At 41.5% G+C, this 13019-nt stretch overlaps 1 protein-coding gene and 1 long non-coding RNA gene across 2 annotated transcripts in view; one reads left to right on the top strand and one right to left on the bottom strand.

Annotated features, from left to right (window-relative positions):
* The window catches only part of LOC101733948 (coiled-coil domain-containing protein 77), an 89062-nt gene extending 86729 nt beyond the window's left edge, over positions 1-2333 (bottom strand). Inside the window, exon 1 of the mRNA XM_031892279.1 lies at positions 2294-2333. The gene's annotated coding sequence lies outside the window, so the exon portion shown is untranslated. The remainder of the gene's footprint in view (positions 1-2293) is intronic.
* A 6503-nt stretch (positions 2334-8836) lies between these two features.
* On the top strand, positions 8837-10217 carry LOC116407039. Its single transcript, XR_004220013.1, has 3 exons — positions 8837-8901; positions 9915-9950; positions 10083-10217. It is a non-coding gene; the product is annotated as an uncharacterized LOC116407039 (long non-coding RNA).
* The last annotated feature ends 2802 nt before the right edge of the window (positions 10218-13019 follow it).

Raw genomic sequence — 13019 nt, 5'->3', positions numbered from 1 at the left:
CACTGGTTCTGTTCCTTATACAGGGGCACTTCTGCCATGGGATAAGGTGAAAACATTGGGTGCTCCAAACTAGCAATTTGACTCCCACTGCACCCTCTAAAATGTATGTGCTGGGGTGCCATTGGCTATATTACACTAATGTAAAATGCAGATACGCACCCCATACCTTATATAAGGCACAAGGTCAGAGGTGCAGGTGTTCTGCCTGGTACAGCCAGATACATGTACATTTGTTAGTATGTAAACCAAAGGCAGATTTGTATAGCCAGGGCCAGATTTCATTATAATGTGCCCCTAGTATACTGGGAAGGTGCTTCCATAGTCTTTATTTGATTTTAAATGAAAACAAATTAAAACTCATTAAACATTGTCCAATCCATCGCTGCCATAAAACCATCCAGAAAATATATATTTCTCTAATTCCAGGTCCTCAGTGATCCAGTCCTAATACTACTGCCCACTGAGACCAGGGAGGGGATCAGGGAATACACACAGGAGAAGCGGAGTAAAACTGGAAAGGATCATTCATTATCTCTGAAAGAATCGCACATGTTCAGGAAATAGCAGCGGTGTACAACTATCAGAAAGGAGCCCCAACCTTTCTTACTCGTGAGCCACAGTCACATGTTAAAGAGACATGCACATGCACCCAATACACCTGCAAGTCAGTTAGGCTGAGGCTGTGGGGGGCAATAGGGTACATGGCAGGGGCCACACGTACAAGGCAATGCTCTGGGTACACAATAAGCTATGTATGTACTGCCCATCTAAGGGCAAACAAAGCCCATATAAAAACCTCACTCGTCAAAAAGGGTACACTTCCCCTTTAACCAGCAGCGCCTGTATGTGATGTCACTGGGATGAGAGCTGCCCTTCCCACTAGGAAAGGTTCAAGTATCAAATTTTCAAGCTTCTTGGTCATAATCAAAATAACAAAGATGCATCATTACTGTAATGAAAGTGACAAGTTGGTACAGTCCATGGTTTGCCATGGTAGTGAGAGGTAAGCGTGCACACCTTTGCTCCACTATTTACACAGTGGAGCAAAGAAATTGTGAATGTCAATGTGATGTCAAATGTGATGTCAATGTGATGGGAGCTGCCTTCAACTCTAGGAAAGTGACAGTTGGTACAGTCCGTTGGTTGCCATTGCGGTGAGAGGTAAGCGTGCATCTCCTCTGATAGATTTTTTGCCTAAAAACCCTTATTTTAGCTAAAAAGAGGGGCAATAGTTGGGTGACTCCCCCCCCCCAGACTAGGGATGTTGCTCCTGTCAACGATTTTAGTGAATTTGGAGAATTTTCCGCTAAAATGGGCTTTGCAGGCGCCTTTACTCCCAGCGCTGGTTGGGAGACACAGACCCAGGGTTGGGCAGTACTGACAGGCTGCTAAGAGTTTTGCCCCTCTGCCCCCGGGTATCTGCCCTGCCCTTATGTACCAGCCTTAATGTGTAACTGAATGTAAGGCAATAAATACCAATACGTTTCCCTATTACAGAATACTGAGTGTCAGTAAGCGTGAGATTTGGGGGGGAACACTTTGAATGGGGCCCCTGACCCAATGTTGCACCTTAAAAGGGTAAATGCATTATCCGTGAAGCTGACTTGCCCTTTTTATTCCCGTCTCTATACAGATTGCTGCAGTGAGCGACTCTTTGGCGACTTTGCGCTTCGGTGCTTATCCAGTTTTTTTGGATAGTTTTTTTTTTCTGGCTTCTCCTCAATTCACATTTTCCACCCTTAGTGAACGAGCCTAGAGGAGAGCCAGAACCTATTGAGGGGGCCCCTTAGGGTTCCCCGGCCCTGGGCCGGCCGGCCCCCCCCCCCGTTCCATCTGTTTTTTCTCTGGAGCATCATATGAGAGGTAATGTAGCAAATCCAGTTTATGATTTCTCCTACAGCAAGTCTCCCCCGCATCAAAAATTAACTGTACATAGAACACAGTACAGGTATAGGACCTGTTATCCAGAATGCTCGGGACATGGGGTAGTCCGGATAAGGGATCCTTCTGTAATTTGGATCTCCATACCATAAGTCTGCTAAAAATCATTTAAAAATTGAATAAACCCAATAGGGCTGTTCTGCCCCAATAAGGGGTAATTATATCTTAGTTGGGACCAAGTAAAGGTACTGTTTTATTATTACAGAGAAAAGGGAAATCAGTTTTAAAATTCTGAATTATTTGACTAAAATAGAGTCTATGGGAGAAGGGATTTCCGTAATTCAGAGCTTTATGGATAATGGGTTTCCGGATATGGGGTCCGATACCTGTACAGATAAAAAGGAAATCATACCTGTATTGGGAAATGCTAAAGTGATGTTTTTCATTTTGTCTTCATAGAAACAACATGTTCAAGCGGCTGAAGTGCTGTTTCTCTTGCTTCGGCAAGGTAAGGGCTTCATCTCTTTCTGCTGTAACAGGACATATTTCATTCTGTGGGAAACTTCATGTGTCACTCAATACTCACTCCTCCATTTATTGCATTATAGTTTTCCTATTTGTGCTTTTATTTTCTCTGATAAAACTTTTTTTCTTCATTACAGAGGAAACGAAAGCGGGCAGATGATCCAACCCAGAATCTGCCATGGTAAGAACTGGGCAACATCATTTCCTAAACACCATTTTCCTACCTACTTGTGTTATCAAAGCCGTGTTATTTCCTTGCCTATAGATTTCTATGCACAATAACCTTGATGAGGCTAACCAATCAGGTTCCTTCATCTTCCTTTTTATCTAATCACATAAAGCTAATGTTTGAATGAGTGCAATAACTTTACTGTTGAATTTGTTTTTATTTAATTTTTTTGCACCAAGTGATTTGCACCTTTCCCATCATGGATGTATATCTTGCTTGACCATATAAAAAGAGTGAGGACCTTGCGGGGGGTATGGACAGACGGGCTGGGCCAGCGTTAGTCCAAGTCTCGCGCGAGAGTCGGCAGGCAAGATTAAAAAGACCAACGGGCCAGATTAAAAAGACCAACGGGACGGATGTGGCCGCGGGCCGCAGTTTGCCCACCCCTGATTTAGCCACTGGTTCTGTTCCTTATACAGGGGCACTTCTGCCATGGGATAAGGTGAAAACATTGGGTGCTCCAAACTAGCAATTTGACTCCCACTGCACCCTCTAAAATGTATGTGCTGGGGTGCCATTGGCTATATTACACTAATGTAAAATGCAGATCCGCACCCCATACCTTATAAAGACACAGACACTATATAGACAAAGTCTATCAAGGGGATTCAGGAAGAGCAGTTAGCGGAGCTAGGGTGATGTGTGGCATATGGCAAAGAGAAACTGGAGAACCACACAAACCATTTGCAGGAAAACATACAATGCTGCCTTGCAGAACTGAGCTCCTAGGTTCAATTCCAGCCAGGGCACTATATGCTTGCGTGGGTATCCTCTAGGAACCCCAGGTTCCTCCCACACTGCAAAACCATACAGGGTTCTGTAAACTCCTGGTAAAAGTGACCACAGTGAATGTGAATTGTAAGCTCCACCGGGACTGATGAAACAATGTACTTAGTGATCTCTGTACAGTGTAGTCGAATACACCAGCGCTATATAAAGGATAATAATAGTTATCAGCAGTATTGCTCTTAGCAAGGGCGCATACTGACCTGCTCCTCAAAGGTAGCTTTGTATTGCTCCAGTTGCTTTACCAGATCCTCGTGTTCCTCATCAAACTCAGCGATCTTCTTGCGGTAATACTCTAACAGCTCTCTGGACGGCCGCAGGAAAGCCAGGCGCTCGTTGATTGGAGGCAGCGGAGTGGAGTCCCCTCGGTTCTTCTGGGTGTGGCTGGAGCTCATGGTGGTATCTTGAAGGGAAGGAGACCTGTAAATAACAAAACCATATAGATAAAATCATACAAGCAGCTCCAACTTTAGGATCACAATTTTGCATTGAGAGCAGCCTATTACAGGTATGGGATCTGTTATCCAGAATGCTCGGGACCTGGGGTTTTCCAGATTAGGGGTCTTTCTGTAATCTGGTTCTCCATAATATTTAAAAATCATTTAAACATTAAATAAACGTAAAAGGATTGTTTATATAGGATTTATTATATCTTAGAAAGAACCAATTACAAGGTACTGTTTTATTAATACAGAGTAATTATTTTTTTTGGAAATTTAATTTACTTATAAGGTTTATGCGAGACGGCCTTCCTATAATTCGGAGCTTTCTGGATAATCAGTGAATACAGCGGTTATTTTCTGTATAACCCCCCTGGGGGCCAGTGCTGAGGGCAGCAGCTTCAGGGGGTGGGGCACAATTGTCTATATAGAAATTTTTTGCCATGGATACATATAAGGGACCTATCATGGCTTATGGGATGCTCAAGGAGAACTAAAGCTTAACTAAAGCAATAGGCTAGCAATGTTTTAGGGTTATGTTTTTGGGCTTCTGTACCGGCCCAAGGCAACCACAGCCCTTTAGCAGGTATGATCTGTGCCTTCAAAGATGCCCCCAGCTGCCCCCCATTTTCTTTTCTGCCGATTCCCTGCACTTGCTCTGTGCCGCTCTCAGTTACGGAGCTTAGGGACCAACGGACAATATACTGTATATATAGAATATAAATGCAACAGTATAAAGCTGATTAGTAATTCATTCAGATTCACATAACATTGCAGTTCTGAAACCAGTGCAATTAGAAACAGAATGTAATAATCAGACCTGTAGCATCAGTTTATAGGACAGGCCAGCCTCATTTTCTGCTTGATAATTTGTAATGGCCTCTCAACAGCTGCTACTATTGCTCTGTGAGGCTACAGTTTATTTGTTATTTATACTTTATATTATGTATCTTTCCATTCAGCCCCTCTCCTATTCATATATCAGTCTTTCATTCAAACCACACCCTGGTTGCTAAGGTAATTTGGATCCTAGCAACCAAGTAACTTCTGAAACTCCAAGCTGGAAAGCTGCTGAATAGAAACTTAAATAATTAATAAAAATTGAAGACCAATTGAAAATTGTTTCAGCATATTACTCTCTATATCAGGGGTCCCCAACCTTTAAATCCATGAGCCACATAAAGTGGGGAACAAAAAAGCACAATAAAAGCTCTGGGGGTGCCAAATAAGAGCTACGATTGGTTAGGGGGTCAAGTGCGGGGTATGGCATATTATTTAGCATACAGACCTATCCAATGGCGCTATAGCTGTGCATAAATGTATATAACCCCTGCCCCCAGATGTCACACTGTACGTACCTGTACCCCACCTTACGAGCTCTGTTACAAGGTACTACGCGGGTCCCCTACCGCCAGATGCCTTCCTCTCAACTGCACCATCCAAACAACCCGCCTCCGCAAGCTTAACCAATCACGCACCCAGGTCAATACAGAACCATTGAAGCATCCAATCAGCTAGGGCAATACTTGAGTCAGCAGGCCCTCCCGCCAGGTGTCTTCTGGGAATTGTAGTTTTTTCTATTACAGCTTGACGGCGCTACCCACATGTGTTTAAACTACAATTCTCTCAGGTTGCGTTAGATTCAAAAACGAATTGTGTCATAATGACTTTATCTTCACGCAATATATGTATTATAATTGTTTATTATCATTATTGATGTAAGATTTACCAGACTTTCCCTCTACATACAGTCTGTAAATGGCTACTCTGGCAATGACTGGTCTCAGGAATTGATATTTTTTATTTCTGGGTCAGCCTAACAGGATCCGAATCACTCCATACTAAAAAAATGAGCAACCAATCAGGTTCCTTCATCTTCCTTTTTATCTAATCATCAAAGCTAATGTTTGAATGATGGCAATAACTTTACTGTTGAATTTGTTTTTATTTAATTTTTTTGCACCAAGTGATTTGCACCTTTCCCATCATGGATGTATATCTTGCTGATTCCCACAATATATATTCCTGACTGGGCAGGCCTTTGCTTTGGCCCCATAAAGAGGCCAAGTAGATCTTGACCTTATATGTAGGGGCCAATTTGACAGCCTATGTCAGCCCATACATGGCTAGCTTTGGCTGCTAAATACACAGCATTTCTACTCCCTAGAACATTTAGACCAGGGGTGGGCAAACTTTTGGCTAAGGGGCCAAAAGATGGGCCGGGGGGTTGACAGACGGGCTGGGCCAGCGTTAGTCCAAGTCTCGCGCGAGAGTCGGCAGGCAAGATTAAAAAGACCAACGGGCCAGATTAAAAAGACCAACGGGACGGATGTGGCCCGCGGGCCGCAGTTTGCCCACCCCTGATTTAGCCACTGGTTCTGTTCCTTATACAGGGGCACTTCTGCCATGGGATAAGGTGAAAACATTGGGTGCTCCAAACTAGCAATTTGACTCCCACTGCACCCTCTAAAATGTATGTGCTGGGGTGCCATTGGCTATATTACACTAATGTAAAATGCAGATACGCACCCCATACCTTATATAAGACACAAGGTCAGAGGTGCAGGTGTTCTGTCTGGTACAGCCAGATACATGTACATTTGTTAGTATGTAAACCAAAGGCAGAGTTGTATAGCCAGGGCCAGATTTCATTATAATGTGCCCCTAGTATACTGGGAAGGTGCTTCCATAGTCTTTATTTGATTTTAAATGAAAACAAATTAAAACTCATTAAACATTGTCCAATCCATCGCTGCCATAAAACCATCCAGAAAATATATATTTCTCTAATTCCCAGGTCCTCAGTGATCCAGTCCTAATACTACTGCCCACTGAGACCAGGGAGGGGATCAGGGAATACACACAGGAGAAGCGGAGTAAAACTGGAAAGGATCATTCATTTATCTCTGAAAGAATCGCACATGTTCAGGAAATAGCAGCGGTGTACAACTATCAGAAAGGAGCCCCAACCTTTCTTACTCGTGAGCCACAGTCACATGTAAAGAGACATGCACATGCACCCAATACACCTGCAAGTCAGTTAGGCTAGGCTGTGGGGGGCAATAGGGTACATGGCAGGGGCCACACGTACAAGGCAATGCTCTGGGTACACAATAAGCTATGTATGTACTGCCCATCTAAGGGCAAACAAAGCCCATATAAACCTCACTCGTCAAAAGGGTACACTTCCCCTTTAACAGCAGCGCCTGTCATGTGATGTCACTGGGATGAGAGCTGCCTTCCCACTAGGAAAGGTTCAAGTATCAAATTTCAAGCTTCTTGTCATAATCAAATAACAAAGATGCATCATTACTGTAATGAAAGTGACAGTTGGTACAGTCCATGGTTGCCATGGTAGTGAGAGGTAAGCGTGCATCACCTTTGCTCCACTATTTACACAGTGGAGCAAAGAAATTGTGATGTCAATGTGATGTCAATGTGATGTCAATGTCATGGGAGCTGCCTTCACTCTAGGAAAGTGACAGTTGGTACAGTCCGTTGGTTGCCATTGCAGTGAGAGGTAAGCGTGCATCTCCTCTGATAGATTTTTTGCCTAAAAACCCTTATTTTAGCTAAAAAGAGGGGCAATAGTTGGGTGACTCCCCCCCCAGACTAGGGGATGTTGCTCCTGTCAACGATTTTAGTGAATTTGGAGAATTTTCCCCTAAAATGGGCTTTGCAGGCGCCTTTACTCCCAGCGCTGGTTGGGAGACACAGACCCAGGGTTGGGCAGTACTGACAGGCTGCTAAGAGTTTTGCCCCTCTGCCCCCGGGTATCTGCCCTGCCCTTATGTACCAACCTTAATGTGTAACTGAATGTAAGGCAATAAATACCAATACGTTTCCCTATTACAGAATACTGAGTGTCAGTAAGCGTGAGATTTGGGGGGAACACTTTGAATGGGGCCCCTGACCCAATGTTGCACCTTAAAAGGGTAAATGCATTATCCGTGAAGCTGACTTGCCCTTTTTATTCCCGTCTCTATACAGATTGCTGCAGTGAGCGACTCTTTGGCGACTTTGCTTATCCAGTTTTTTTGGATAGTTTTTTTTTTCTGGCTTCTCCTCCCTTCCACCCTTAGTGAACGAGCCTAGAGGAGAGCCAGAACCTATTGAGGGGGCCCCTTAGGGTTCCCCGGCCCTGGGCCGGCCGGCCCCCCCGTTCCATCTGTTTTTTACCATCTCTGGAGCATCATATGAGAGGTAATGTAGCAAATCCAGTTTATGATTTCTCCTACAGCAAGTCTCCCCCCCATCAAAAATGAACTGTAAATAGAACACAGTACAGGTATAGGACCTGTTATCCAGAATGCTCGGGACATGAGGTAGTCCGGATAAGGGATCCTTCTGTAATTTGGATCTCCATACCATAAGTCTGCTAAAAATCATTTAAATATTGAATAAACCCAATAGGGCTGTTCTGCCCCAATAAGGGGTAATTATATCTTAGTTGGGATCAAGTACAGGTACTGTTTTATTATTACAGAGAAAAGGGAATCATTTAACCATTAAATAAACCCAATAGGGCTGTTCTGCCCCAATAAGGGGTAATTATATCTTAGTTGGGACCAAGTAAAGGTACTGTTTTATTATTACAGAGAAAAGGGAAATCAGTTTTAAAATTCTGAATTATTTGACTAAAATAGAGTCTATGGGAGAAGGGATTTCCGTAATTCAGAGCTTTATGGATAATGGGATTCCGGATATGGGGTCCGATACCTGTACAGATAAAAAGGAAATCATACCTGTATTGGGAAATGCTAAAGTGATGTTTTTCATTTTGTCTTCATAGAAACAACATGTTCAAGCGGCTGAAGTGCTGTTTCTCTTGCTTCGGCAAGGTAAGGGCTTCATCTCTTTCTGCTGTAACAGGACATATTTCATTCTGTGGGAAACTTCATGTGTCACTGAATACTCACTCCTCCATTTATTTCATTATAGTTTTCCTATTTGTGCTTTTATTTTCTCTGATAAAACTTTTTTTCTTCATTACAGAGGAAACGAAAGCGGGCAGATGATCCAACCCCAGAATCTGCCATGGTAAGAACTGGGCAACATCATTTCCTAAACACCATTTTCCTACCTACTTGTGTTATCAAAGCCTATAGATTTCTATGCACAATAACCTTGATGAGGCTACACTATGTACACAGGGACCCATTTACAGGTTAGGGACCCATTATCCAGAATGCTCAGGACCTAGGGTTTTCCAGATAAGGGGTCTTTCCGTAATTCGGATCTCATACCTAAAGTCGGCTAAAACATTATTTAAACAGTAATTAAACCCAATAGAATTGTTTTGCCTCCAATAAAGGGTAATTATATCTTAGTTGGGATCAAGTACAGGTACTGTTTTATTATTACAGAGAAAAGGGAATTATTTAACCATTAAATAAACCCAATAGGGCTGTTCTGCCCCAATAAGGGGTAATTATATCTTAGTTGGGATCAAGTAGAGGTACTGTTTTATTATTACAGAGAAAAGGGAATCATTTAACCATTAAATAAACCCAATAGGGCTGTTCTGCCCCCAATAAGGGGTAATTATATCTTAGTTGGGATCAAGTACAGGTTCTGTTTTATTATTACAGAGAAAAAGGAAATGATTTTTAAAAATGTGAATTATTCAATTAAAATGGTGTCTATGGGAGATGGCCTTTCCGTAATTCGGAAATGTCTGGATAATGAGTTTCCGGATAAGGGGTTGAATACCTGTACTAAGGTTTCCTGAGAAAAGCTTGCAATTATTTACGTTTTGTTTTTATTTTGTCTCGAAAAATTTAAGATAATTTAGAGTACTTTCTCTGAAAATTCGAGATTTTCTTTTTAAAAACCATAAACGTATAAAACTTTATATGACTTTTTTTGACTGGCAAAAAGTGCGCCAGGTTTAAGCTGGTACCATCATTTGGACCTGGCAACGCCGTTTGCCACGTGAGTAATAAATAATTCAATAATAAAACACCAGTCCCTGAATATTACATATAACTGATTTTAACTTCTTTCTAAAAAGCTCAGTTAATTTGATAACTTGACTTTTATCTCTTTACCAGGAACAACCAGAAATCCCTGGCAAAAACACCTGCCAAGTAAGTAGTAAAAAATATACATGAAATGGTTTGGTTTTTGGAAGTTTAGTGAATTTGTATTGTACCGGGTCTTTTTTAGATACCAAACTACAGAGTTATAGTAAACTGATCAGGTAACGTTATTTCTCTTAGGAGGAGAAAAAAGAGCCAGACTTGAAGCCGGCCATAGAGAACTGCCGGGTAAGCGTAAGAGAGGGGAGGAGAGTAGGGGCAAATGAAAATCACCCTATATTTTATACAAGACTGTATATTAGCTTCTTTATTACAACGAGCACATTTTTCACTTACCTTTTCTTTAATCAGGAGACTCCAGAAATCCTGGACATGAAGATCTGTCAGGTAAGAAAAAATAATAGGGTCACAATAGAGAAAGACATTTTAAATTCACTTTGGGGGGGCAATTTGTTAGGCACCGACGACTTCAGCATTGGTGAGTCTGTCCCACCTCCTTATTATGCCCTGTGTTACACAGCAACATACACCTTCTATTTCTCATATATTTATATCAAATAACACTTTCCCAAACTTTGCTTTACTTTCAGCCATGAGAATAATTTCTACAATCTTTTTTTCTGTCTTAAACAGGATGAAGAAGTGATTGAGCAGGAGAGCCCCGACACCGGCCCCTGCCACTCACAGGTAAGCAGAAAATAACACATGAATGAACAAGATCCATTTTTATCATCTTCTCTGCTGATCTGAGGTTTTCTTTCATAACCAGGAACGCTTGAATGAATGTGGAGACCCTCCAATCAACACCTGCGAGGTACGGGGGCCAAAAGTTTGCAGGGGTCCCAATGTGTTTTTATTTAAGCTAAAGGGTTCATGAACAATAGGGGCAAATAAAAATCACCTTATATTTTATGTAAGACTGTATATTTGCTTCTTTATTACAATCTGCAACATCTTTCTCTTACCTTTTTTTTAATCAGGAAACTCCAGAAATCCTGAACATGAACATCTGTCAGGTAAGGATAAATAATAGGGTCACAATAGAGAAAGGCATTTTCGATTCACTTTGGGGGGGCAATTTATTAGGCACCGACGACTTCAGCGTTGGTGAGTCTGTCCCACCTCCTTATTATGCCCTGTGTTACACAGCAACATACACCTTCTATTTCTCATATATTTATATCAAATAAGACTTTCCCAAACTTTGCTTTACTTTCAGCCATGAGAATTTGTTTTACAATCTTTTTTTTCTGTCTTAAACAGGATGAAGAAGTGATTGGGCAGGAGAGCCCCGACACCGGCCCCTGCTACTCACAGGTAAGCAGAAAATAACACATGAATGAACAAGATGCATTTTTATCATCTTCTCTGCTGATCTGAGGTTTTCTTTCTTAACCAGGAACCCTTGGAAGAGCAGGAGGACCCTCCCATCAACACCTGCGAGGTACGGGGGCCTAAATATTTGCAGGGGTCCCAATGTGTTTTAATTTAAGCTAAAGGGTTCATGAACAATAGGGGCAAATAAAAATCACCTTATATTTTATGTAAGACTGTATCTTAGCTTCTTTATTACAATCTGCAACATCTTTCTCTTACCTTTTTTTAATCAGGAGACTCCAGAAATCCTGGACAGGGACATCTGTCAGGTAAGGAAAAATAATAGGGTCACAATAGAGAAAAACATTTTAGATTTACTTTGGGGGGGCAATTTGTTAGGCACCGACGACTTCCCAAACTTTTGCTTGGGAAAAGCTATAATGCACAAACTGATACCATTTATTAAATGTACTTGCATTTTACTGTCTTTTAACCAGGATTGTGAAGAACCAGCTGAGGCGAGCAGCTACAAGGTAATAACCAATGAGAGAAAAAAAGACACTGATCATAATTCATTATATAATTAAAGTAATTAAACAGATGTATTTGATCATATTCTCTACTGAAATGAGTTGATCTTATACAATGATGTTTTCTTCTTTAACTAGGAACCCTTGGAAAGCTGTGAGGAACCTCAGCTAGAGACGTTTGAGGTAAGCAGCAATGAATTGTATTTTGAATGATCATTTTGCCCTCAATATAATATTATAGCTTTTTAAACCTATTTGGGCCCCAACATCTCCCAAACTCCTATATAGGCCCCATTCCACCCATGCCTAAATGTTAGTTGTTTCTTAACAGAAAGGCCAGAGCCAAATGTAACAACCATCCACCCCACTACGTAGCTCTGATTTATGGGTAATGCAAATGTAGATGTTTGGGTGTTGCATTTCTTCTTTAATTGTGGGTTTAGTTCATTTATTAACATATATTAACAATAGCAAAAGATATTTTAAAAGAATATCAAATGCAAATTCACTTTGGGGAGGCAATTTGTTGACTTCAGCGTTGGTGAGTCTGTCCCACCTCCTTATTATGCCCTGTGTTACACAGCAACATACACCTTCTATTTTTCACATATTTATATCAAATAACACTTTTACACACTTTGCTTTACTTTTAGCCATAAAAATTTGTTTTACAATATTTTTCTGTTTTAAACAGGAGGAAGACGTGACTGGGCAGGAGAGCCCCGACACCGGCCCCTGCCACTCACAGGTAAGCAGAAAACAACACATGAATAAAAAAAAATGCATTTTTATCATCTTCTCTGCTGATCTGAGGTTTTCCTTCTTAACCAGGAACCCTTGGAAGAGAGTGGAGACCCTCCAATCAACACCTGTGAGGTACGGGGGCCAAAAAGTTTGCAGGGGTCCCAATGTGTTTTAATTTGAGCTACAGGGTTCATGAACAAAATCTGTAAAGGATAATAATCATATTTACCTAACAGGGAACCTTATCTACTAACATAGTGTAAACTGAGGCTAACTTGCCCAAATGCAGTTGCCCATACCAACCAGTCAGCATCTGTTGCTTAGCGGTCTTCTATCTTGTATAAATTAGAAAATGAAAAGAATATGATTGGCTCCTATGATTGCATCCACTCCTACAATGTAACTCATAGGCTACTGCCGGGGAGGGGAGAGTAGGGGCAAATAAAAATCACCCTATATTTTATACAAGACTGTATATTAGCTTCTTTATTACAACGTGGAACATCTTTCTCTTACCTTTTCTTTA

Source organism: Xenopus tropicalis, chromosome 8 (genome assembly GCF_000004195.4).
Source record: "Xenopus tropicalis strain Nigerian chromosome 8, UCB_Xtro_10.0, whole genome shotgun sequence".
In the NCBI taxonomy this organism is placed as follows: domain Eukaryota; kingdom Metazoa; phylum Chordata; class Amphibia; order Anura; family Pipidae; genus Xenopus; species Xenopus tropicalis.
This window is presented reverse-complemented; position numbering and strand designations above follow the sequence as displayed.